The sequence below is a fragment of the Pleurodeles waltl genome, chromosome 6, assembly GCF_031143425.1.
Source record: "Pleurodeles waltl isolate 20211129_DDA chromosome 6, aPleWal1.hap1.20221129, whole genome shotgun sequence".
Taxonomy (NCBI): Eukaryota; Metazoa; Chordata; class Amphibia; order Caudata; family Salamandridae; genus Pleurodeles; species Pleurodeles waltl.
Genome location: NC_090445.1, coordinates 604,290,309 through 604,314,308, shown reverse-complemented (window position 1 = coordinate 604,314,308; position 24,000 = coordinate 604,290,309). Strand labels below are relative to the sequence as shown.

General features: G+C 47.2%; 1 protein-coding gene and 1 long non-coding RNA gene across 2 annotated transcripts in view; one reads left to right on the top strand and one right to left on the bottom strand.

The window, feature by feature from the left end:
* The window catches only part of ELAPOR1 (endosome-lysosome associated apoptosis and autophagy regulator 1), a 344,279-nt gene that overhangs the window by 231,074 nt on the left and 89,205 nt on the right, over positions 1-24,000 (bottom strand). The gene's annotated exons all lie outside the window — the stretch shown is intronic.
* Positions 14,096-24,000, top strand: part of LOC138302001 (uncharacterized) — an 82,430-nt gene continuing 72,525 nt past the window's right edge. The window contains exons 1-2 of the long non-coding RNA XR_011205211.1: positions 14,096-14,167; positions 19,307-19,376. This is a non-coding gene — a long non-coding RNA (uncharacterized lncRNA). The remainder of the gene's footprint in view (positions 14,168-19,306; positions 19,377-24,000) is intronic.

Genomic DNA, 24,000 nt, shown 5'->3' with positions numbered 1-24,000 from the left:
TCCCATTCTAACAGGTTTGCACCCTAACCCATACAGACTAGCATCTGTCATCAACTGAAGCAGAAGAGACATCTGAAATTGAATCCCCTTCTCCAAATTGGGAGTGTGCAACCACCAACTAAGATCCTGAACTACTTCTCTAGTCACCTGAACCTACGTCTGGATCTCAGTGACTCAGGTGGTGGATTACATGGGGCTTCAAGTGAAAACTGCATCATGGTACTACAGCTGTTGTCAATGCCATGAGTCCATGGACACTCAACCAACATTGTGCTGTTGCAGAGGACTGAGCTAATAGAGTTCAAAGGTTCCTTTGATTTGATCCTCTCTTGAGAGAAAAACACAGATCCCTTTTGTGTATCAAATGGCACTCCTGTGAACTGTCTAGTCTGAGCGTGTAACAGGTTCGACTTCAGGATGTTTAATTTGAACCCCTATTGGCAAAGAAGGCCTGTTGTCACCATCACTTTCTCTTGAGCCTTTGAAAAAGAGGCAGTCATCTATGGGTGGAAAGATAGAAAATCCTTTAAGTTATAATACATCAACAACTGGAGCCAATGCCTCTGTGAAGATTCTTGGGGATGTGGCCAATCAGAACAGCAGTGTCTGGAATTGAAAAGGCCTCTCCTGTACACAAAACTTCAGAAAGGGCTGACTCTCAGGATGGATGGGCACGTGGAAGTACGTGTCTTCCAGATCCAGCGTCACCAGAACATCTCCTTTCCTGATCAACGGTATGATCACTGTAATGTGATCATTAAAAAAGTTTCTAAATGTATCCACTTGTTCAAGGGTCTAAGGTTCAACATTGGCTGAACTGAACCATCTGGTTTCCACTAAACACTAAAAGAAAGATGAATAGAAACCCTCTCCCTCTTAATGAGCCAGGTCTGGGATAGTTGCTTGCTTGAGAAGCAACTGTTCTATGCCTGACTGAATAGCTTCTCTCTTCGTGCTGTTGGAGGAGAGAGGAGTCACATTGAACACTGGAACTGAAAGGCACTGAATGAAGGAGATTTGGTAACCCTCCTAAATAATCGAGAGCACCCAATGATCTGTAACATCAAAAATCCATTTTGGAAGGAAGACTTTCAGTCTGGCCCCACTACCATATGGTCATTTGTGAGCAGTGCCTTCATCAGAATGTCCTTGAGGTCGGGCTTTGTTAGCAAACACGGCTCCGCGACCATGAACCCGACCGCAAAAGGAAAAGGACGTTTACCTTCCTGCCACTGTTGATTTTGCTTCTGCATGATGGATTTTTTCCCTTGGAAAAGTTTGTAAGGCTTCAATATCTTTCATTAAGCTTCTTCCCAAAATGCTTCATGCTAGAGAAGAGAACCTTGTGTATCAAGGACCACTGAGTGGTTTGCAACTTCCAAGGCTTCACCCACCAGTTTCTTCTTCCTGCAATAGCTGCCCCCGCAGCCAAAGTCAACAAACTGTCAAAAGACACATCTGACAGGAATTGAGCTATTACCTCCATATTTGCTAAAATCGCTGGGGGGTCTGCCTTCTCCAGAAAACAGTCAAAGAGCCTCTAGAATTCTTTGAGAAGGACCTGGGATGCATAACCTGCACCGGCTCTGGTCCTAATAGCAAAATTGGCAGAAGCAAAAGACCTTTAAGTAATGATTCCACTTTCCTATTAATCGGATCATATAACGTGGTTTCTTCGGCTGATAATGATGTTTAAGATATCATGGATGAAACAATGGACTTCACCTTCGAAATCTGTGGAATCCTCTCTCCTCTTAAACCTCTATCAAATACATTTTATTAAGGAACTGAGGAATATTCAGTTTGTCAACATCTTTCTATTGCTTTAAGGGTATATTCTTCAGGGCGAGAGGCGTAGCTTCAGGGGTGTGTGTGGGGTGTTTCACTCCCTAACAAATGTATTTTGTGATAAATCGTTGGGTGCAGGTGCTTTCAGCCGGGTATGGTGAGGTGTTTGTCGGATTTCACCAGGAGTTTTTACACACACCACCAAAAACACACACCACCTCTCTCTGTTTGGAAAGACGTCAAAATGTTGGTCATTTAACTAAATAATGCGTTTTCTCTCACTTAGTACACCCCCAATCCACATTCCTCTCCCTTTCCACTGTCCCTTAATCACTTCTCGTGCGCCTTGCTTGTAGTATAATGTATTTTACCACCATGTGCCAGCATGATTGTCGAAAAATCTGAAGCTAACAAACTCCCCCCCCCCAGGATTCACTATACTGAGCATAAAATCGCTCCTCGTGCTGAGTCGTTTTATCAAACCCCAATACTTTTCATTTGTGACTGAGCATATCAGAAAAAGTCTTTCCCAGCACACACTTTTCTTTAGGGCCGGCATTTCAACTGATCCAACTGCTGCCTCTTAAATTGAGAATCATTGACTATTTCATCAACCGCCTGCCCAATAAGGTGCTCTAAATCTGCCCAAGAAATTTGGATGCATCATCGTCCCCCAAAGCCTCAAGATTACTAAGCTTCTCAGTACACCTCACTGAACCGGCTGCCGTTGTTCGGCAGGAATCACAACTTGAGCCCTTTTTCAACCTCCTTAAATACGTCTCACAAAATACAAGACTTGGTTGCTCCAAAAATCCAGCCTAGAGCCTTTCCTGCACTAAGAGCGCATCTACGCACGGCGCATTTCTCAGAAACCCCCTTGAGGGTGTCTGAAGTAGGCCTCCTGCACTGCCGACGTTATACTCCCCATCCCAGCCTTGTACATGGACGAGGAGGGCATCCGTGGGTGGTGCAGGAGCTATGAGGCTCGCCAAGAATCACAGTAAGGAAACATAAAGCAAGCAAACAGCAAGCACAAAGAAAATGCGTAGGCTTAGCTGTCGGTGACAGGAAAAATGCACAGGATGTGTAGAAGGTGGGAGGTGGAGATGCTTAAATCCGAAGAACTCATAGCACTAGAAAGGGAACTCGCATATCCATAGTCCTGTGGTGGGTGGGGCCACCTCATACGGTGATTCACTGGGATAAAGGGGACCATTGAGGGGGTAATGACTCATCAGTCTGCCTCACGTGGAGCCATTTCGCCCTCGTCCTCAGTTCAAGCAATGTAGGTAGCTGTCTACAGTTCGTTATAACGTGAGACATTTGCCACACGGAATACACAGAAATACATTTCACCTTAATTACAAACAGCACATGAGGCAGATTTAACATCACTAGGCACAACCCTGACATACTAAGACAAAGAGGTCACAAAAACACATTCCCTAGCAACATCTTCAGATTTTGATAACCATTCACTACAAGTATACCTTAAAAAAAGAACATTGACCTAGTACCCACAAAGATTACCAAAATGGAGCACCACATGTTTATTCAGCTGAAACTTAATTTACTTCTGACATCTCTTTCTTCAAGTCCAATGACACTCACATGTACGATGCTAGTAAAAATGGCTATGTGCAGCTATCTCCACTTTTTACACGCTCCCACCCTGCCAGCTCAGGACCACAACTATACACAAAGGTGGTCATTCTGACCCTGGCGGTTGAAAACCGCCAGGGCAGAGTGCCGCGGAAGCACCGCCAACAGGCTGGCGGTGCTTCATGGGCAATTCTGACCGTGGCGGTAAAGCCGCGGTCAGAAAAGGGCAACCGGCGGTTTCCCGCCGGTTTACCCCTGCCACAAAGAATCCTCCATGGCGGCGCTGCTCGCAGCACCGCCATGGGGATTCTGACCACCTTCCCGCCATCCTGGTCCTGACGGTAAAAACCGCCAGGAACAGGATGGCGGGGAACGGGTGTCGTGGGGCCCCTGGGGGCCCCTGCACTGCCCATGCCATAGGCATGGGCAGTGCAGGGGCCCCCTAACAGGGCCCCATAATGATTTTCAGTGTCTGCCTAGCAGACACTGAAAATCGCGACGGGTGCCACTGCACCCGTCGCACACCAGCAACTCCGCCGGCTCCATTCGGAGCCAGCTTCATCGTTGCTGGGGCATTCCCGCTGGGCGGGCGGGCGGCCTTTTGGCGGTCGCCTGCCCGCCCAGCGGGAAAGTCAGAATGACCGCCGCAGTGGTGCGGTCTTCTGGCGGTCTCTGCCCGGCGGGCGGTGCCCGCCGGGGTCGGAATGACCCCCATAATCTCAGTTTGGACAATGCAGCGCAGTAACCAGATAAGCAGACTATAATCATAAGAATATCTCTAAGGGATCTGCAAAGCTGTTCATAGCTACCAGCATATTGAAAAGCATAAAACTGCATGTCTGTGTCTCACATCTCATCATCCACCACACTGCTACATGGTGTGTCACATAACATGATACCCACACCTCAATGGTTCTCATTCATGACATGGAGACACTTCCGGCATCGGATCACAAAACAAAGACAGCACCCTTGGGGTAGCGGTAAGTTTCTACAAATGTAGGTAAGTGCTTTAGTGTCCAACATAAGGGTAGCATTAAGCTCTATATAAATGTTGCAATACAATACAATACAATACAATATAATATAGGGAGAAATGTACTTCTCTGAAAAAGCTCAATGAGGTTGAAGTAGCCACTGTTATACAGCCTCACTTCAAGGGTTGAGGAAGGACTGCCCAAGGTAATGTGTAAACACAAGCTTATACCAAGCTGGGCACAGGCAAAATTCTTTGCTCTATACGCTTGGGTCCAGTTTGTGATCTGGACATCATACATTCAATCAGAAGTGCACTCACAAAAAAAGGGCACTTTCAGTCTGAACATAGACATGCAACCAGTGCTTAATTTGAGCTAGTTGCTTCCTGTGCTCGGCACCGGCATTTAATTGTCAACACTGGCACATATAACAGTCTGCCACAGAGTGGAGCTTCTTGTGTAATTTGCAGACAAGAACAAAAACATTTATTAATGAGTTCAATATACATTAAAAACAACTAATATATGCTGCCAAAGCCATTCATATAACTTTAGGGGCCAGAAATAGTTTGAACTGCCACACCTGTAGAAGTGTGATGGTTAGTGTTAGACTTTTCATCCTTGGCGTGGTCTCCCTTAACTTTTTGCCTCTGTTCCCCAGGTTGTTGATGTGTTCTGGACTCTGATTTTACTGTTTTTGTTACTGTGGGCACTTTACCACTGCTAACCAGTGCTAAAGTGCAAGTGCTCCTGTTTAAAATGTGTACGTAATTGGTTCTCCATGATTGGCATATTTGTTTTACTGTTAAGTCCCTAGTAAAGTGCACTAGAGATGCCCAGGGCCTGTAAATCAAATGTTACTAGTGGGCCTGCAGCACTGGTTGTGTCACCCACACAAGTAACCCTGTAATCATGTCTCAGACCTGCCACTGCAGTGTCTGTAAGTGTATTTTTACACTGTAAATTCGACTTGGCAAGTGTACCCACTTGCTAGGCCTAAACCTTCCCTTTTCTTACATGTAAGGCACCCCTAAGGTAGGCCCTAGGTAGCCCCAAGGGCAGGGTGCAGTGTATGGATAAGGTAGGACATATAGTAATGTGGTTTATATGTCCTGACAGTGAAATACTGCCAACTTCGTTTTTTACTGTTGCAAGGCCTGTCTCTCTCATAGGATAACATGGGGGCTACCTTTAAATATGATTAAAGTGTAGATTCCCCTAGAGAGTAGATGGACATGTGGAGTTTGGGGTCCCTGAACTCACAATTTAAAAATACATATTTTAGTAAAGTTGATTTTAAGACTGTGCGTTTAAAAATGCCACTTTTAGAAAGTGAGCATTTTCTTGCTTAAACCATTCTGTGACTCTGCCTTGTTTGTGGATTCCCTGTCTGAGTCAGTTTGACAGTTGGGTTGTTTTTCACCTCGCACTAGACAGTGACACAAAGGGGGCTGGGGTGTGACCTGCATTTCCTGATTAGCCATCTCTGCTAGGAGGGAGGGGTGGAGTGGTCACTCTCATCTGAAAGGACTGTGCCTGCCTCTGACAATGCCGGCTCCAACCCCCTGGTGTGTGTCTGAGGCCTTGCCTGAGCAAGGCAGGAATTCAGAAGTAGGTGTGAGTCCCCTTTGAAGAAAGGTGACTTCAAAGACTAAAATGGGTATAAGAAGGGCACCCAAATCTACAGACTTTAGAAACACTTCTGGAACCAAGAGGAACCTCTGCTTGGAGAAGAGCTGATAGCTGAGGAAGAAGTGCTGCCCTGCCTGGGACTGTGCTTTGTGGAGCTTTCCTGCAGTGCTGCTTCTGCCAGAGTAAGAGGGCAAAGACTGGACTTTGTGTGCCTTCCATCTTGTGAAGAAATCTCCAAGGGCTTGAGTTAGAGCTTGCCTCCTGTTGTTTGAAGTCTCAGGGACAGCAAAGACTTCTCTCTGCCAGCACCTGGAGTCTCTGGAGAGACTCCTGCCCTGACAAGTGGTGCCCTATCCAGTCCCTGGGCCCTTGAAAGGAAAGCTGGTGGAATCTAAGGAAATCGACTTTGTACAGACGCCGCTGCTGAATCCGGTAACGCCGCCTGCACCTGACGCCGTGACATTCGCTGGAACGCAACGCTCTTCGCAGGCCCGACACCGCAGCAGCTCTGCTGATGTCCGCGACTCCGTGGAAGTCGCCACACCACGTCGTGAACGATGCCGCTCGAAGTGCACGGATTCAACATTTCGCACAGACGCCGCGATCCCCGACTTCGCGCAACGGCTTGTTTTCACTCTTCACCAAAGGTACTGTACTTGGGGGTCTACACGACTCCGTGTCCGGCGCCGCTGGTGTTGGCTTGTTGGGAACGACTCCGTCACGACACCGTGTTAACATCTCATCGAAGCATTTTTGTTTCTAAGCGCTATTTTTGAGTTTAATCTTTAAAAATTCATAATTTGACTTGTGTATGTTGGATTTTTGTCGTTTTGGTCTTGTTTTGTTTAGATAAATATTTCCTATTTTTCTAAACTGGTGTTGTGTCATTTTGTAGTGTTTTCATTAATTTACTGTGTGTTTTGGTACAAATACTTTACACCTAGCGCTCTGAAGTTAAGCCTACTGCTCTGCCAAGCTACCAAGGGGGTAAGCAGGGGTTAGCTGAGGGTGAAACTCTTTTACCCTGACTAGAGTGAGGGTCCTTGCTTGAACAGGGGGTAACCTGACTGTCAACCAAAGACCCCATTTCCAACATTGGTGATCAGCGGTTGGGATTTGGACTTGTATTTGTACTTGACATACAGTAATTAAGTGTACACTACTGTTTGAGTTCAGACCACTACATGACCACATACTGCTTGTCTTGAGATTTTTGCTTTTTCTCTTATTGTGGATTTTTCCCTACATCCACTTTGTTTTTTTTCGCTGATCCTTGATTGACTTTGAACTTCATTTGGGAACTTGTTTCTGCATTTGGAACTTTGCACTCTTTTTACCTTTCATCATGTCTCTACTTGGAGATGCATCAGTTGGAGCTGACTTTGACCTTGAGAAATTGGAGAGTTATACCAAAGCTCAGTTGAAGCAGTTCTGTAAAAGTTTTGACTGTCCCATTAAGAGCTCATCCAGGAAGGAGGAGCTGCAAAAGGCGCTGAGGGCCTGGGTGACAGCCAAGAGCACTGAAGGACACACAGAGGATGAGGGAGATGAGGAGGATGAGGAAGAGTGTTCAGTACACAATGGTATTGTGGGTGGGCCTGTTATGTCCAGGGAGAAGGTCTCCAGGGCAGGTAGCAGTGTCTCATTCAAGGGCCTGACACCTGAGGAGTTGCAGGACAGACAGGCAGAGAGGGCATACCAATTGGAGCTGCAGAAGCTCAATCTGGAGAAAGAAAGAGATGAGAGAAGAGCAGTCCTTGAGGAAAGGAAGATGCAGCTGGCTCATGAGCTTAACTTAAAGGAGTTAGATCAGAGGAGCCAGTCCAGTAGGGATGGTGGCAGCAATCCTACAGTGCAGCCAGAGAGAAGGGTACACATCCCAAAAGACCTTGTGAGGGATTATAAGAGGGAGGATGATATCTACTTGTGGTTCAAGGGTTATGAGTCAGCTCTCCACATGAACATGGTCCCTGAAGCTCATTGGGGGGCAGCCCTGTGGAAGCATTTTGAGGCAGAGGAGAGGGACACACTGACGGCCTTAGGGGATGCTCAGAGTCTCACCTACCCTGTCATGAAGGAGGCCTTACTCACCAGGTATGGTCTCACCCCTGAGCAGTACAAGGAGAAGTTTAGATCCTACAAGAGAAAGGAATCCCAAACATGGTTGGAATGTGTTGATTCTTTTTGCAGGTCACTGGATAGTTGGGTGAAGGGCAGCAAGGCAAACACGTATGAGGGGCTTTACAATTTAATTGCTTGGGAGCACTTGTACAGTTTATGTTTTCCAGAGCTGCGCCAGCACCTCATTGACAGCAAGCTGACTGACCCCAGGAAGCTTGCGCAGGAAGCGGACCGCTGGGAGAGCACCAGGGTCCAAAAGAGGTATGGGGGAGACCACGCCAGGGGTGGGCAGGGTCCCTCTCAGAAGAAAGGGGGGGTAAGGGCAAACAGGGGGAGTTCTCTAAAGGGCCCCAAACTGATTCCCAGGGTAAAGATTCCCAAACCCCCAGTGAAAAGAAGCCATGGTTGTCCAAAGGGAAGCCAGTGGCAGGTGTTCCCCCACGTAAGTGCTATGCATGTGACCAGGTGGGTCATGTGAGGGGGGACCCCAAATGCCCCAAAAGTACACTGGCACCCACTGGTGCACCGTCCCAGGGTTTGGCCAGTGTAGCGCTTGGGGAGGAGTTGGTTTCAGGTGGGTGGGAACCAGCAGAAATGACCCTTGTCTCACTAGGGGACAGTGAGATGGTCCAGAGAAACCTAGTGCCTGATAACACTAAGAAATACAGGCAATGGGTGACCATCAATGGACAGAGGGTGGAGGCTCTGAGAGACACAGGAGCCAGTGTGACTACAGTGAGGAGTCACCTGGTGTCTGAAGAGCAGATTGATCCCTGGGTACTTCACCAAGTAGTTGCGGTAGACAACTCTGAGCGCCTCTGCAGAGCGGCGCAGGTTCCCTTTGAATGGGGGGGGTCTCAGGTCCCTGGAAAGTAGCTGTGAGTCCAACCATGCCTGTTGATTGTTTGCTAGGTAACGACCTGGAGGATTCCCCTTGGAAGGAGGTGGAACACAGGTCTCACTTGGAGATGTTGGGTCTGCCTGGGTGGGTATGCGTATCCACCCGGTCTATGGCAGCCAATCAGGGTAGTCAAGAGCCCCTGGAGCCTGAAACAGTGGCCCAGGGGACCACCAAGAAGAGGAAGGGCAGGGGGCGCAGGAAACTGGCCCCAGAAGTTCCCACGGTCCAGGAGGAGGCAGAGCCTGAGGGTGATGCCCCGGAGCCTACAGGGGAACAGGTGGCTGAACTGGGGGAGGTCCCTGAGCTGTCGCAGTGGCAGCAGGAAGGGGGACCCACCAGGGAAGCATTCTGCACAGCGCAGAAGGAGTGCCCTACTCTTGAGGGGCTGCGGCAGAAGGCTAGAGCCCAGGCGGCTGGCGAGGCACCAGGTACTCACCTGATTTATTGGGAGGGTGGCCTCCTGTATAGTGAGCCTAAGATTCCTGAGCCTGGGTCAGCTCGTATGCTGGTGGTACCCCAGTGCTTCAGGGCCTTCCTACTGGGTTTGGCTCATGATGTGCCATTGGCAGGACATCTAGGGCAGGACAAGACCTATAAGAGGCTTGTCTCCCACTTTTACTGGCCCTTGATGCACAAGCAGTCAGCTGCTTATTGTAGGTCTTGTCAGACTTGTCAGGCAAGTGGCAAGAATGGGGGGAAATGCAAAGCTCCCCTCCAACCTTTACCTGTAGTCAGTACTCCCTTTGAAAGGGTAGGAATTGACATTGTGGGGCCTCTGGATCCCAAGACAGCCATGGGCAACAGGTTCATCCTGGTCTTGGTGGACCATGCCACACAGTACCCAGAAGCCATTCCTCTAAGGACAGTCACTGCCCCCGTGGTGGGACGTGCCTTGATGTGAGTTTTTACCCGCATGGGGTTCCCCAAGGAGGGGGTATCTGATAGAGGTACAAACTTCATATCCACTTATATGAAGTCTCTGTGGAAGGTGTGTGGGGTAACCTACAAGTTCACCACCCCTTACCACCCCCAAAGTAATGGTCTGGTTGAGAGATTCAACCGCACCTTGAAAGGCATGATTCAGGGCCTATCAGAGCCCTTGAGGCGTGAGTGGGACGTCCTCTTGCCATGCCTTCTGTTCGCTTACAGGGAGGTGCCTCAAAAGGGACTTGGCTTTAGCCCCTTTGAGCTCATCTATGGCCACTCTGTGAGGGGACCGCTCAGTCTGGTGAAGGAGGCTTTGGAGAAAGCTCCTAGTAAACCACCCCAGGATGTATTTAGCTACATGCTGGCACTAAGAAACCAGACTGCCCGCTTCAGGAGTCTCGCTCAGGAGAACCTGGAAGCAAGCCAGGAGGATATGAAACGGTGGTACGACCAGAATGACACTCTGGTTGAGTTTCAGCCTGGACAAAAAGTGTGGGTCATGGCACCAGTGGAGCCTAGGGCTCTCCAAGATAAGTGGACTGGGCCTTTTGAGGTGGTGGAAAGAAAGAGCGAGGTCACCTATCTGGTAGACTTGCAATCCCCCAGGAACCCTTTGAGGGTCCTACATGTCAACCGCCTCAAACCACACTTTGAGCGAACTGAGCTATCCATGCTCCTAGCGACAGATGACGGGGTGGAGGAAGAGAGTGAGCCTCTTCCTGACCTCCTGTCTGCAGGAGAGAAAGATGGGTCTGTGGAGGGAGTGATCCTCTCCCCCTCCCTGACTGAGGAACAGAAGAGGGACTGTCGCCACGTGCTGGGACAGTTCGCCTCGCTGTTTTCCCTGATCCCAGGAGTCACACACCTGTGCACACATGATGTGGACACTGGGGACAGTACACCTGTTAAACATAAGGTTTACAGGGTGACTGACAGGGTCAGGGCTTGCATTAAGGACGAAGTCTCCAAAATGTTAACCCTAGGGGTTATTGAGCACTCCAGCAGTCCTTGGGCCAGCCCAGTGGTCTTGGTCCCAAAGGCTGCTGCTCCTGGTGCCACTCCAGAATTTAGGTTCTGTGTGGACTACCGGGGTCTCAATGCGGTCAGCAAGACTGACGCACACCCCATCCCCCGAGCTGATGAGCTCATTGATCGGTTAGGAGCTGCCAAGTACCTCAGTACGTTTGATTTAACATCTGGGTACTGGCAGATTGCCTTAACTGAGGGGGCAAAGGAGAGGTCAGCATTCTCTACCCCAGATGGGCACTTCCACTTCAATGTGATGCCCTTTGGGTTGAAGAATGCCCCTGCCACCTTTCAGAGGTTGGTCAACCAGGTGTTGGCAGGACTGGATGAGTTCAGTGCCGCCTACCTGGATGACATTGCTGTGTTTAGTTCCACATGGGAGGAACACCTGCAACACCTCTGGAGAGTGCTAGAGGCCCACCAGGTGGGGAGTGGCCAGGTGGCACCCCTACAGCCTAAGATTGACACAATTCTGGCTTGGGAGCCTCCCAAGACCCAGAATGAAGTGAGAGCCTTTTTAGGTCTCACAGGATATTACCGGAGGTTTGTTAAGGGATATGGTACCATTGTTACCCCCTTAACTGAGATGACTTCTAAGAAGCAACCCAAGAAAGTGATCTGGACAGAGGCTTGCCAGAACGCTTTTGATGCCCTGAAGGCTGCCATGTGCACAGCACCTGTGCTGCAGGCACCTGACTACTCCAAAGAGTTTGTTGTGCAAACAGACGCCTCAGAGCATGGTATTGGAGCAGTACTCTCACAGCTTAATGAAGAGGGCCTAGATCAACCCGTAGCCTTCATTAGCAGGAGGTTACTACCCAGGGAACGTAGGTGGAGTGCCATAGAACGCGAAGCGTCTGCTGTGGTCTGGGCACTGAAGAAGCTAAGACCCTACTTGTTTGGGACTCACTTCCGAGTTCAGACCGACCACAGGCCCCTCAGATGGTTAATGCAGATGAGGGGTGAGAATCTAAAACTGTTGAGGTTGTCCATTTCCCTACAGGGGATGGACTTTACGGTGGAACATCGTCCTGGTACAGAGCACGCCAATGCTGATGGTCTGTCCAGGTTCTTCCGCCTTAGTGATGAGAACTCCCATGAGATTGGGTAGTTGCTCCCCACTTTTAGCTGGGGGGGACACGTGTTAGACTTTTAATCCTTGGCGTGGTCTCCCTTAACTTTTTGCCTCTGTTCCCCAGGTTGTTGATGTGTGCTGGACTCTGATTTTACTGTTTTTGTTACTCTGGGCACTTTACCACTGCTAACCAGTGCTAAAGTGCAAGTGCTCCTGTTTAAAATGTGTACGTAATTGGTTCTCCATGATTGGCATATTTGTTTTACTGTTAAGTCCCTAGTAAAGTGCACTAGAGGTGCCCAGGGCCTGTAAATCAAATGTTACTAGTGGGACTGCAGCACTGGTTGTGCCACCCACACAAGTAACCCTGTAATCATGTCTCAGACCTGCCACTGCAGTGTCTATAAGTGTATTTTTACACTGTAAATTCGACTTAGTAAGTGTACCCACTTGCCAGGCCTAAACCTTCCCTTTTCTTACATGTAAGGCACCCCTAAGGTAGGCCCTAGGTAGCCCCAAGGGCAGGGTGCAGTGTATGGATAAGGTAGGACATATAGTAATGTGGTTTATATGTCCTGACAGTGAAATACTGCCAACCTCGTTTCTCATAGGATAACATGGGGCCTACCATAAAATATGATTAAAGTGTAGATTCCCCTAGAGAGTAGATTCCCCTAGAGAGTAGATGGACATGTGGAGTTTGGGGTCCCTGAACTCACAATTTAAAAATACATCTTTTAGTAAAGTTGATTTTAAGATTGTGCGTTTGAAAATGCCACTTTTAGAAAGTGAGCATTTTCTTGCTTAAACCATTCTGTGACTCTGCCTTGTTTGTGGATTCCCGGTCTGGGTCAGTTTGACAGTTGGGTTGTTTTTCACCTCGCACTAGACAGTGACACAAATGGGGCTGGGGTGTGACCTGCATTTCCTGATTAGCCATCTCTGCTAGGAGGGAGGGGTGGAGTGGTCACTCTCATCTGAAAGGACTGTGCCTGCCTCTGACAATGCCGGATCCAACCCCCTGGTGTGTGTCTGAGGCCTTGCCTGAGCAAGGCAGGATTTCACAAGTAGGTGTGAGTTCCCTTTGAAGAAAGGTGACTTCAAAGACTAAAATGGGTATAAGAAGGGCACCCAAATCTACAGACTTTAGAAACACTTCTGGAACCAAGAGGAACCTCTGCTTGGAGAAGAGCTGATAGCCGAGGAAGAAGTGCTGCCCTGCCTGGGACTGTGCTTTGTGGAGCTTTCCTGCAGTGCTGCTTCTGCCAGAGTAAGAGGGCAAAGACTGGACTTTGTGTGCCTTCCATCTTGTGAAGAAATCTCCAAGGGCTTGAGTTAGAGCTTGCCTCCTGTTGTTTGAAGTCTCAGGGACAGCAAAGACTTCTCTCTGCCAGCACCTGGAGTCTCTGGAGAGACTCCTGCCCCGACAAGTGGTGCCCTATCCAGTCCCTGGGCCCTTGAAAGGAAAGCTGGTGGAATCTAAGGAAATCGACTTCGGACCGACGCCGCTGCTGAATCCGGTAACGCCGCCTGCACCTGACGCCGTGACCTTCGCTGGAACGCGACGCTCTTCGCAGGCCCGACGCCGCAGCAGCTCCGCTGAAGTCCGCGACTCCGTAGAAGTCGCCACACCACGTCGTGACCGATGCCGCTCGAAGTGCACGGATTGAACATTTCGCACAGACGCCGCGATCCCCGACTTCGCGCAACGGCTTGTTTTCACTCTTCACCAAAGGTACTGTACTTGGGGGTCTACACGACTCCGTGTTCGGCGCCGCTGGTGTTGGCTTGTTGGGAACGACTCCGTCACGACGCCGTGTTAACATCTCATCGAAGCATTTTTGTTTCTAAGCACTATGTGCCAGGTCGAACAGTATAAAGACAACGGAGAGGTGTTGTTATGATTATGGTAAGTGGTTTATTGTACGTTATATGGTGAAATAAAGTGTTTTTAACAAAGGTACGATGGGTTTTCCGGTAATTCGGTCCTTGTTCTTTTATCTGTTCCAAATCGGTGATTTCTTATGTTGGTCTTGTTGTCTTTTCAGGTGGGAGTACAGCCTTGCCCGCTCAGATGAATCCAGGAAGATACCGGAAACAGAAGGAAAAAACGCTGGGGTAAGTATTGGGTTTATACCGGGGTTTTCTCTCTCTACTATCTCCGGACTGGGGAAAAGGTAAATACAAAAGTAGGGGGTTTGGTGCCAGTGAGGAGTGGGGAATGACGTGACCACATCTAATTTTAGTGAAGAATAAGTGTCACCGATGTGCTGGTCGTGGTGCCCCTTTCTAGACCTCCCTTCCCACCCCTCCTCTATACTCCCTCCCCAGTCCCTTTTTTACTTATGCCCCTCTTCTGTGTCCACAAGGACCGTACCTTGCTTAGCCACGACCCTCCAGGGTCGTGGCTGGCGTTGCAGTGATCCTCCTGGTTGTCTCCGTCTTCCAGGCTCTGGTGCTTCTCTCTCCTCCCGTCCTCCGTCTTCTCCTCGCTCTCCTCTCTCCTCCCGTCCTCCGTCTGCTCCCCGTGTTCCTCTCTCCTCTCGTCCTCCTTCTGCTCCCCGTGTTCCTCTCTCCTCTCGTCCTCCTTCTCCTTGTCCGTCTCCCCTTTTCCCAGCGCATCCTCTCCTTTTCTTCTTCCGTCCCGGGAAACCGTCTTGGTTTCCCAGGTAACGCCGTCCCGCGTGCCTCGCTCTCGCCGCGTTTCCCCGGCAACGGGGAGACGCGGAAATGACGTATTGGCACCGTCCGATACGTCATCTGTGGCTCTCCTTGCCGGGATCACCCGGTCACACACCTCTCCCCATGAACGGTCCTGTTCGAGGACCGCAGTAGAGTCTGGGAACCGAGACAAATAATCAGCCGGGGCCTGCTGGGGTCCTGGTATGTGACGGACCTGGAAGGAAAATGGTTGTAGTTCAAGGAACCATCTTAAAATCCGTGAATTGGTATCCTTATGAGCAGATAACCAAGTGAGGGGAGAATGATCCGTAAAAAGTATAAAAGGTCGACCCAAAAGGTAATACTGTAATGTATCGACGGCCCATTTAATGGCCAAACACTCCCTTTCAAAGGTTGGATAGTGTTTTTCCCGGGGAAACAGCTTTCTACTGACATATACTACCGGGTGATCCCTACCTTCCCCGTCGGGCTGGGCCAGTACACCCCCCAAACCTACATCCGAGGCATCAGTGTATAGATGAAACGGTTTCGAAAAATCTCTGGTCAGATAGGACTTCAGTTGCTCAAAGCTAGCTTTCTGTTGACCCGAAAAAGGTGCTAACCTATTAGAATGGGATTTAGACAGAAGATCTGTGAGAGGGGCGGCAAGGGTGGAATATTCGGGTATGAACCGTCAATAGTAGCCTACCAACCCTAGGAACGAGCGTAAATCTTTCTTAGTTACAGGATTAGGTGCGTTTAGAATGGCATCTACTTTTTTTGTTTGAGGTTGTAGGCTCCCTTGACTAATTTTATAACCTAAGTATGATATGTCGGGTTTTCCTATAACGCACTTTTTGGGGTTGGCAGTTAACCCAGCGGTGGTGAGAGTGTGGAATATCTGTTGTAAATGGTTTAGATGATCGTCCCAGGTTTCACTAAAGATCACTACATCATCTAGGTAAGCTGCTGCAAAAGACTGAAATGGGTTTAAGAGTCTATCCATTAAACGTTGGAATGTAGCTGGTGCTCCATGGAGACCGAATGGTAGCACGGTGAACTGGTACAGACCGGACTGAGTGGCAAAAGCTGTTTTCTCTTTATCCTCTGGGGCTAATGGAATCTGCCAATACCCTTTTGTCAAATCTAAGGTAGACATACACTTTGCTTTTCCCAGTTTTTCTAGAACGTCATCTACTCTGGGTATGGGATATGTGTCAAACATTGAATTTTCGTTAAGTTTCCGGAAGTCAATACAGAATCTAATAGTACCATCAGGTTTTGGCACCAGAACAACTGGGGAGCACCAGGGACTAGTCGAAGGCTCTATCACGCCTAGTTCTAGCATTTTCTGTATTTCAGACTCCATAATCTGTTTTCTTGCCTCGGGAATACGATACGGCGGTAACCTAATAATTTTCCCTGGTGTAGTTCTTATTTTATGGGTTATCAAGGTGGTTTTACCTGGCATTACTGAAAAGAACTTCCGGAAGTGCTCTAGTAAGTCATATACCTGTTCCTTCTCTGATTTCGTTAAGGTTTCATTTATTGTGGGTAGCCCCTCCTCATTGCTGTGTTCGGTTGGACAGAACTCTATTTTTAAGTTGTTGCTAGGACATAAGAATCTAGCCATTACTCCGGAAGTGTCTGAGTTGTCTGGTTCTTCCCATTTTTTAAAGAGATTTATATGATAAATCTGGGTTTTCTGAGGAGTGTTCGAGATTTCAACCAGGTAGGTGACAGGAGAAACAGCTCGTAGTACCTTATAGGGACCCTGCCATTTGGCGATCAGTTTTTGTTCAGACGTGGGACGCATTATTAAAACCTGATCTCCTGGTTGTAAAACCCTTAACTTGCTCCCTCGGTCATAATATTGTTTTTGAGTTTGTTGAGCTCGTTCCATATTTACTCTGACTGTGTCCCATAAACCTTGTAGCTGAGACCGTAAATTGTGGGCATATTCTAGAAGGGGTCTTCCTCCTTCTTCTGCCTCTTCTTCCTATGTCTCCATGGCCATATCTAAAAGGGATCGAGGCTGTCTTCCGAAGACAAGCTCAAAAGGGCTGTGGCCTGTAGAAGCCTGTTCATGGGTTCGTATAGCGTATAGCACTAATGGTAATTTTTGATCCCAGTCTCTCCCTGAGTCTTCTACTATTTTTCTTAGTAAGGTTTTTATTGTACGGTTATACCGTTCCACCAGTCCATCCGTCTGGGGATGATATACCGAAGTTCGAATTTGGGAAATACCTAATGTTTTACACACCTGCTTCATGAGGGTAAACATAAAGGGGGTCCCCTGGTCGGTAAGTAGTTCATGCGGAAACCCAACTCGAGAGAAGATGTTTATCATTGCTTAGGCAACCGTTTTGGTTGTCATACTTTTTAATGGAACGGCCTCGGGGTATCGGGTGGCGTAATCAACCATGACCAGGATATACGTGTGACCTTTCGTTGATGGCAATACAGGTCCAATCAGGTCCATCCCTATTCTACTGAAGGGAATGTCTATGATGGGTAGGGGCATTAGAGGGGCTTTCTTAGGTCTACAGGGTTCAGTAAGTTGGCACCTGGGACATTGGGAACAATATTTACGTATGTGGGCGAAAACTCCCGGCCAATAGAACCGTCGAAGGAGATATTCTTCTGTGTTTTCCCTCCCATAATGACCCCCACCTGGTTGACAATGAGCCAGAGTTAGGACCTTATTTCTATAATGTTCAGGTACCAATAACTGTTGTTTACGTTCCCCCGTACGAGTAGTGGTTACCCTGTATAAGAGGTTTTTCTTAATGAGGAAGTAGGGACCCACCTCCTCGGTTTCCTCCTCTTTTGCTGACTTCCATGCTTGGGCGAGAGAAGGATCTTCTCTTTGTTGCTGGGGGAAACTGACAGGGACCTCATGTGTTTCAGCAATAAGACCTCTGCTCTGACCTGGTACCTCTTTTCCCAGGTAATGCGCTCTTTCTGCTAGTTTTTCTCTACGTGACAATTTCCTACGGGTGGTGGGGCGTTCTATAACACTATCAGAAAAAGGAGCTTCTGTCCACCAGTCCTGTGTCAGTTTGGGTTGTCTAACATAATCCAGGATCTCTTGAAAATGTTCAAAATCAGTTCCGATGATACACTCCTCGATCAGGTCTGTCATTATTCCCATCGGTAGGACATCCCGGTAGGTTCCCCATTCCACCGTTATTTCATGTAAGGGGTATTGCTCTTTATCTCCGTGAATACAACAAATATTCACCCAACGCTCGGCTTCTTTATCTACCACGTTTACTATATCTTTCCTCACTACAGATTGGCTACAGCCTGAATCAATAAGAGCCCATACCGCTCGTCCATTGACATTCAGGGCCTGTTTAAACTTCTGGTTACCTCTTCCGGTACACAGTATCCGTCGCCGGGTAACTCCGATCTCCATTGGCTCACTACTATCCTGCTTCCTTGGGCACATTCGGGCAATGTGTCCCCATTCCCCACAGTTGTAACATTGGGGTCCGGCTATCGGTGGATGGTCGGTTAATCTGTGAGGAACTGGTTCCTCGGAAAGGGCTCTTGGAGTGTTTTTAGGGTTGGAAGGCCCCGGTTTTAGGTTGGGTCGGGGTGGTACACTTCTTATATCCGTCGATCGATGATAAGCACATGCTAAGTCAATCGCCATGTCAGTATTCACCTTTGGGTGTTGACGGATCCAGTGTTTCGTGGCCGTAGGCAGGGCCTCCAGATATTGTTCGAGAACGATCGTTTGGATCACTTCCTCCCTACTATTTCCGGAAGGACCCAACCATTTCAACGCCAAATCCTTTACTCGATAATAAAAGGTTCGGGGATCCTCATTCGGTCCCCATTTGATTTTCCGGAATTTGACCCTATAGTATTCAGTGTCATGTCCCACACGTTCTAAGATACTAGTCTTTATCTCTTGGTATGGCGTGGTTCCGCCCGGGTTTGCTGCTTGATATGCTGCTTGTAATATTCCTGTGAGTAGGGGGGCGACATATTGACCCCATCTATCCTCAGGCCATTGAGCTGATGAAGCCACTCGCTCAAAATTGGTGAAAAAGGCTTTGGGGTCTTCTCCGTCTTGATATTTCTGCAACACAGAACTTGGTACATTGGGATGAACCTTACTATTAGCAATAGTCTCGGTCAATTTCTTCATGGCCGTCTCATGGACCAGTTGATTATTCGCGAGGATTGTTTCCTGACTTTTCAAAGCCGACTGTAAGGCTTCCCGGTCCTCTTTGGCTTCTCGCTGGTGTGCCTCCCACACCAGCTGCAGATGTCGCTGGCCTTCGGCCAATTGTTTTATCATATCTTCCAACGAGGGGTTGTCACTCATTGTTATACTGTTCGATGGCCGAGAAGGGGTCCAACAGGATCAAGATCCCACTTCTGACACCACTGTGCCAGGTCGAACAGTATAAAGACAACGGAGAGGTGTTGTTATTATTATGGTAAGTGGTTTATTGTATTTTATATGGTGAAATAAAGTGTTTTTAACAAAGGTACGATGGGTTTTCCGGTAATTCGGTCCTTGTTCTTTTATCTGTTCCAAATAGGTGATTTCTTATGTTGGTCTTGTTGTCTTTTCAGGTGGGAGTACAGCCTTGCCCGCTCAGATGAATCCAGGAAGATACCGGAAACAGAAGGAAAAAACGCTGGGGTAAGTATTGGGTTTATACCGGGGTTTTCTCTCTCTACTATCTCCGGACTGGGGAAAAGGTAAATACAAAAGGAGGGGGTTTGGTGCCAGTGAGGAGTGGGGAATGACGTGACCACATCTAATTTTAGTGAAGAATAAGTGTCACCGATGTGCTGGTCGTGGTGCCCCTTTCTAGACCTCCCTTCCCACCCCTCCTCTATACTCCCTCCCCAGTCCCTTTTTTACTTATGCCCCTCTTCTGTGTCCACAAGGACCGTCCCTTGCTTAGCCACGACCCTCCAGGGTCGTGGCTGGCGTTGTAGTGATCCTCCTGGTTGTCTCCGTCTTCCAGGCTCTGGTGCTTCTCTCTCCTCCCGTCCTCCGTCTTCTCCTCGCTCTCCTCTCTCCTCCCGTCCTCCGTCTGCTCCCCGTGTTCCTCTCTCCTCTCGTCCTCCTTCTGCTCCCGTGTTCCTCTCTCCTCTCGTCCTCCTTCTCCTTGTCCGTCTCCCCTTTTCCCAGTGCGTCCTCTCCTTTTCTTCTTCCGTCCCGGGAAACCGTCTTGGTTTCCCAGGTAATGCCGTCCCGCGTGCCTCGCTCTTGCCGCGTTTCCCCGGCAACGGGGAGACGCGGAAATGACGTATCGGCACCGTCCGATACGTCATCTGTGGCTCTCCTTGCCGGGATCACCCGGTCACACGCTATTTTTGAGTTTAATCTTTAAAAATTCATAACTTGACTTGTGTATGTTGGATTTTTGTCATTTTGGTCTTGTTTTGTTTGGATAACTATTTCCTATTTTTCTAAACTGGTGTTGTGTCATTTTGTAGTGTTTTCATTAATTTACTGTGTGTGTTGGTACAAATACTTTACACCTAGCGCTCTGAAGTTAAGCCTACTGCTCTGCCAAGCTACCAAGGGGGTAAGCAGGGGTTAGCTGAGGGTGATTCTCTTTTACCATGACTAGAGTGAGGGTCCTTGCTTGAACAGGGGGTAACCTGACTGTCAACCAAAGAACCCATTTCTAACAGTTAGTAGTTGTGTAGGCACTATAATTGGCAGCACTGACAGAGGCAATGGGTGATGCAAGCTGCAGTGACATCCTGATGAGGGCCATTGACTTATGTTTCTAGGGTCGAGCTCGCAAGCACTCTAGCCTGCTGTATTCTCTGTGGGCTTTTAACCTCGCCCATCGCACGCCCATCATTTTCATTGGTTCGTGGGCGTGCCTTTTCAAAATCGCTTGATTTTATTTGTGAAAGGCATGCATACGTCATGCTTTTTCCGGTGTTTATCCTCCTGAGCGCACCACCAACTACTGAACACATACTAGGCTCCATGTTTTCAGTATGGTTTTGGGACTACTTTTTCTTTTTATTTCCTAAGCAGCATGATATCACTGCACATTTGCTGATACGTTTCACTGCGAGCGAACGTCTGGGTTTCCTTTTGTGTGCTCCTTCATGCTAATGCCATGGCGCTTATGTAAAATTGTATTACTTTTCATTTTCATTTTATGTGGCGAGAAAAGTCCGGTTAGGACTTTACAATGCTAATAGCTCTAAGTCGAGCAAATGTGAGGCCCACTGCATTGCAAATGCTTGTTTTCCAAATCATGCACGGCCTGCAGTGGTCCACAGACTGCCCAAATTAAGCACTGCCTGCAGTGGTCCACACAGACTGCCCAAATTAAGCACTGCCTGCAGTGGTCCAATCAGACCCACCAACATACTCAGCTTCTAACCACTGGTGTTGCTCTCTTTAATTAGAAAGACAGTCTAGGAGCATGCAGCAGCATGAGAGATCCAATCCACACAACAGTCGCTGCAAACTCTTGCCTCTCGCTTTGGTAAGGTGCAGGTAGCATGACAGATTGTGAGTTGTAAAGGTGGTCTTTAACAATAACATTAATAAGCACATTCAGCAGGACAGAATACTAGTTGCAGTCCTTCACGTTTAGTACCTGTAGGTGGACAACAAACACCCCTTCGCCAACGGATGCCGGCACTACCTCAATGACACCCATTCTTATATAGCAAGCAAAGTGTTGATGTATTGGGGAAGCATGGCATTAAAAGGCATGCACGGGCTGCATGATCTGGGGGAAGGAATGATGTCCAGTGCTAATTGTGAATATTATTACGATGCTTCAGGACATAATTAACACTTTGATGCTGCAACCTCTGAATCAGTGAGGAGTGTGAATATGTGCTATTCAGAACTTCTCACAGTACGATAAAAAGTTAAAAAAGAGAGTATTTGTATAGCCCTGGTTATAGTACATAGCTTGTCTCACAGCCTTTTTCGCCCTTTTTTGGGGATCCAAATATCGATTACAGGTTTCCCAGCATGTATTACTTCCCTCAGGCTAATGACTGTCTCAAGGACAAAAAAATTGTTTGGGGAAGCGCCTTTTCAGTAGCCATCGGCAAAATATAGAATACCCATCCTCATGAGCCCCAGTCCTTATGATCCCTCTCAGCATTACTTTAGGATCAATAAAGTAAGCTGATGTTATTTGTATTTTATTTCAAAGTTCAGTTGTTGCCTCCTACAGCTCCAGAAGCCTCGGTATACGTGCACTCTACAAATACCAATAACATAAGACATACATATACCTGCAAGCGCAATATGCTAGCGGCCACGAGGAGGAACATGCCTGATGAGCATACATAGACTCAAGCATGTTGCTCAGGTGGGATAGTCATCAAACCATTGGCAAAATCTCACTAAAGGCCACTGCGGTATATGCTACATTAACACAAAGTATAATAAATATCTGTGCTTAATGAAAAAAGCAGACACACACATAATAACATGTAAAAGGGATAACCATTGCCTCGGGCAGAAACATCCTTTACAATGCAGTTATAACCATGCAGTGCCTTTACCACACAGCTTTTACCACTCATGCATTAAATGAAACACATGCTTTTTTGGTGCTTTTAGAACGCATACATTCATCACACCATCACACATGGTAAGTCTAGGTAAGGGAAATATATATATATATATATATATATATATATATATATATATATATATATATATATATATATATATATATATATTGATAGATAGATAGATGGATAGATAGATTAGAACGCATACTTTCATCACGCATGGTAAGTCTAGGTAAGGGAAGTATCTATATTTAGATAGATAGATGGATAGATAGATGAACACATACTTTCATCACGCATGGTAAGTCTAGGTAAGGGAAATATATATATATATATATATATATATATATATATATATATATATAAATAAAAGGCCTTGGAAGAGTACTAGGTGACTGAAGAAAAGGCGAGGGGCTTTGAGTAACTCGAAAAGAAATTGGATAAGCACAAAAAAGAAGTTCAATAGAAAAAGCTAAAAAAATCCACAGAGACAAAAATGATTACATCGCAGGAAGAGTGTATACGTTTGCAAGACGATTTGACGCAATGCATAGTAGACAAGTGATGGATCAAGTCCAAGAGAAGTCGGAAATGCCATCTAGTGTGGAAAGCTCTGAAGTGAGCTCGGGGGACGAGGGAGCATCAATGACACAGATCAAGTTGGATTTCTCAGGGGAAATGAGATTGTTACAGATATCAGCTCACAGGAAAGGCAAAGAAATCATGAAGTCAGGAAATCAGACCAACCAAAAAGAACAAGGTGGAGCAGGAAAAGGAAGAGGAATCAGGAACACAAAGAAATAAGTCAAGGCACAGATGGCAATCTAATCCTGTAATTAATCTATCTTCAAAGGCCCTTAATTATAAACATATGAATTTTTTAAATAAAGGCCTCACATTTTGTCCTGTGCAAGCATGGACATGGCAACATCAAGGACTGATTTATATAAATTCTGTAGAAAATTAAAATTAAAGAAATATTCTGCAAATAGACCATTCAGAATGATGGATGGAGGAGCACCTTAACCCATGTCCAATCTGACGATAAAGGACGTTGCCCCAATGCATGACTTGTGGGATCTAGAACGAGAAGCTGGCATGATGCCTATGCTGAATGAGGAAATCTTAACTGATGGGCAGTTTTACATGGAAATGGGAGTGGATACTGATAGATCAGAAGCGAGTGGATGTAAAGTGAAATCAAGATTCTGCCCACAATTGCCACCGGGCAACAAGGTGGATGTCTTTCAGGCACTTATGGCTGATGACCTTAGGAACATCGTTAGGAAGGAAAAACAAAAACATCAAGGCTGTATTTATAATATGACAAAAGATGATTGGTGGGCATTACAGGATGTGCAGAAAGATAAAAATATTGTGATAAAAGCTTCGGATAAGTGGGGAAGCATAGTTGTGATGGACCGTAATGGATATAGCCAAGAAATCAAAAGGCAACTATTGATTCAAGAAAACTCTGAGAAACTAAAGGAAAATCCAATGAAGGAAATCATGAGGAAATGTCATGATAAATTGAATAACTGGCATTAAAGGGACCTGTTGGAGGATGAGGAACTTATGTATTTGAAAAAAAGATATCCGATAACACCAACAATATATGTGTTACCAAAAATACATAAGAGTCTAAGTAATCCCCTGGGACGCCCAATAGTGAACTCATGTGATTCTGTATTGGAGAATGCATCCACATTTTTTGAAATTTTCCTATTCCCATAATTGACGCCATC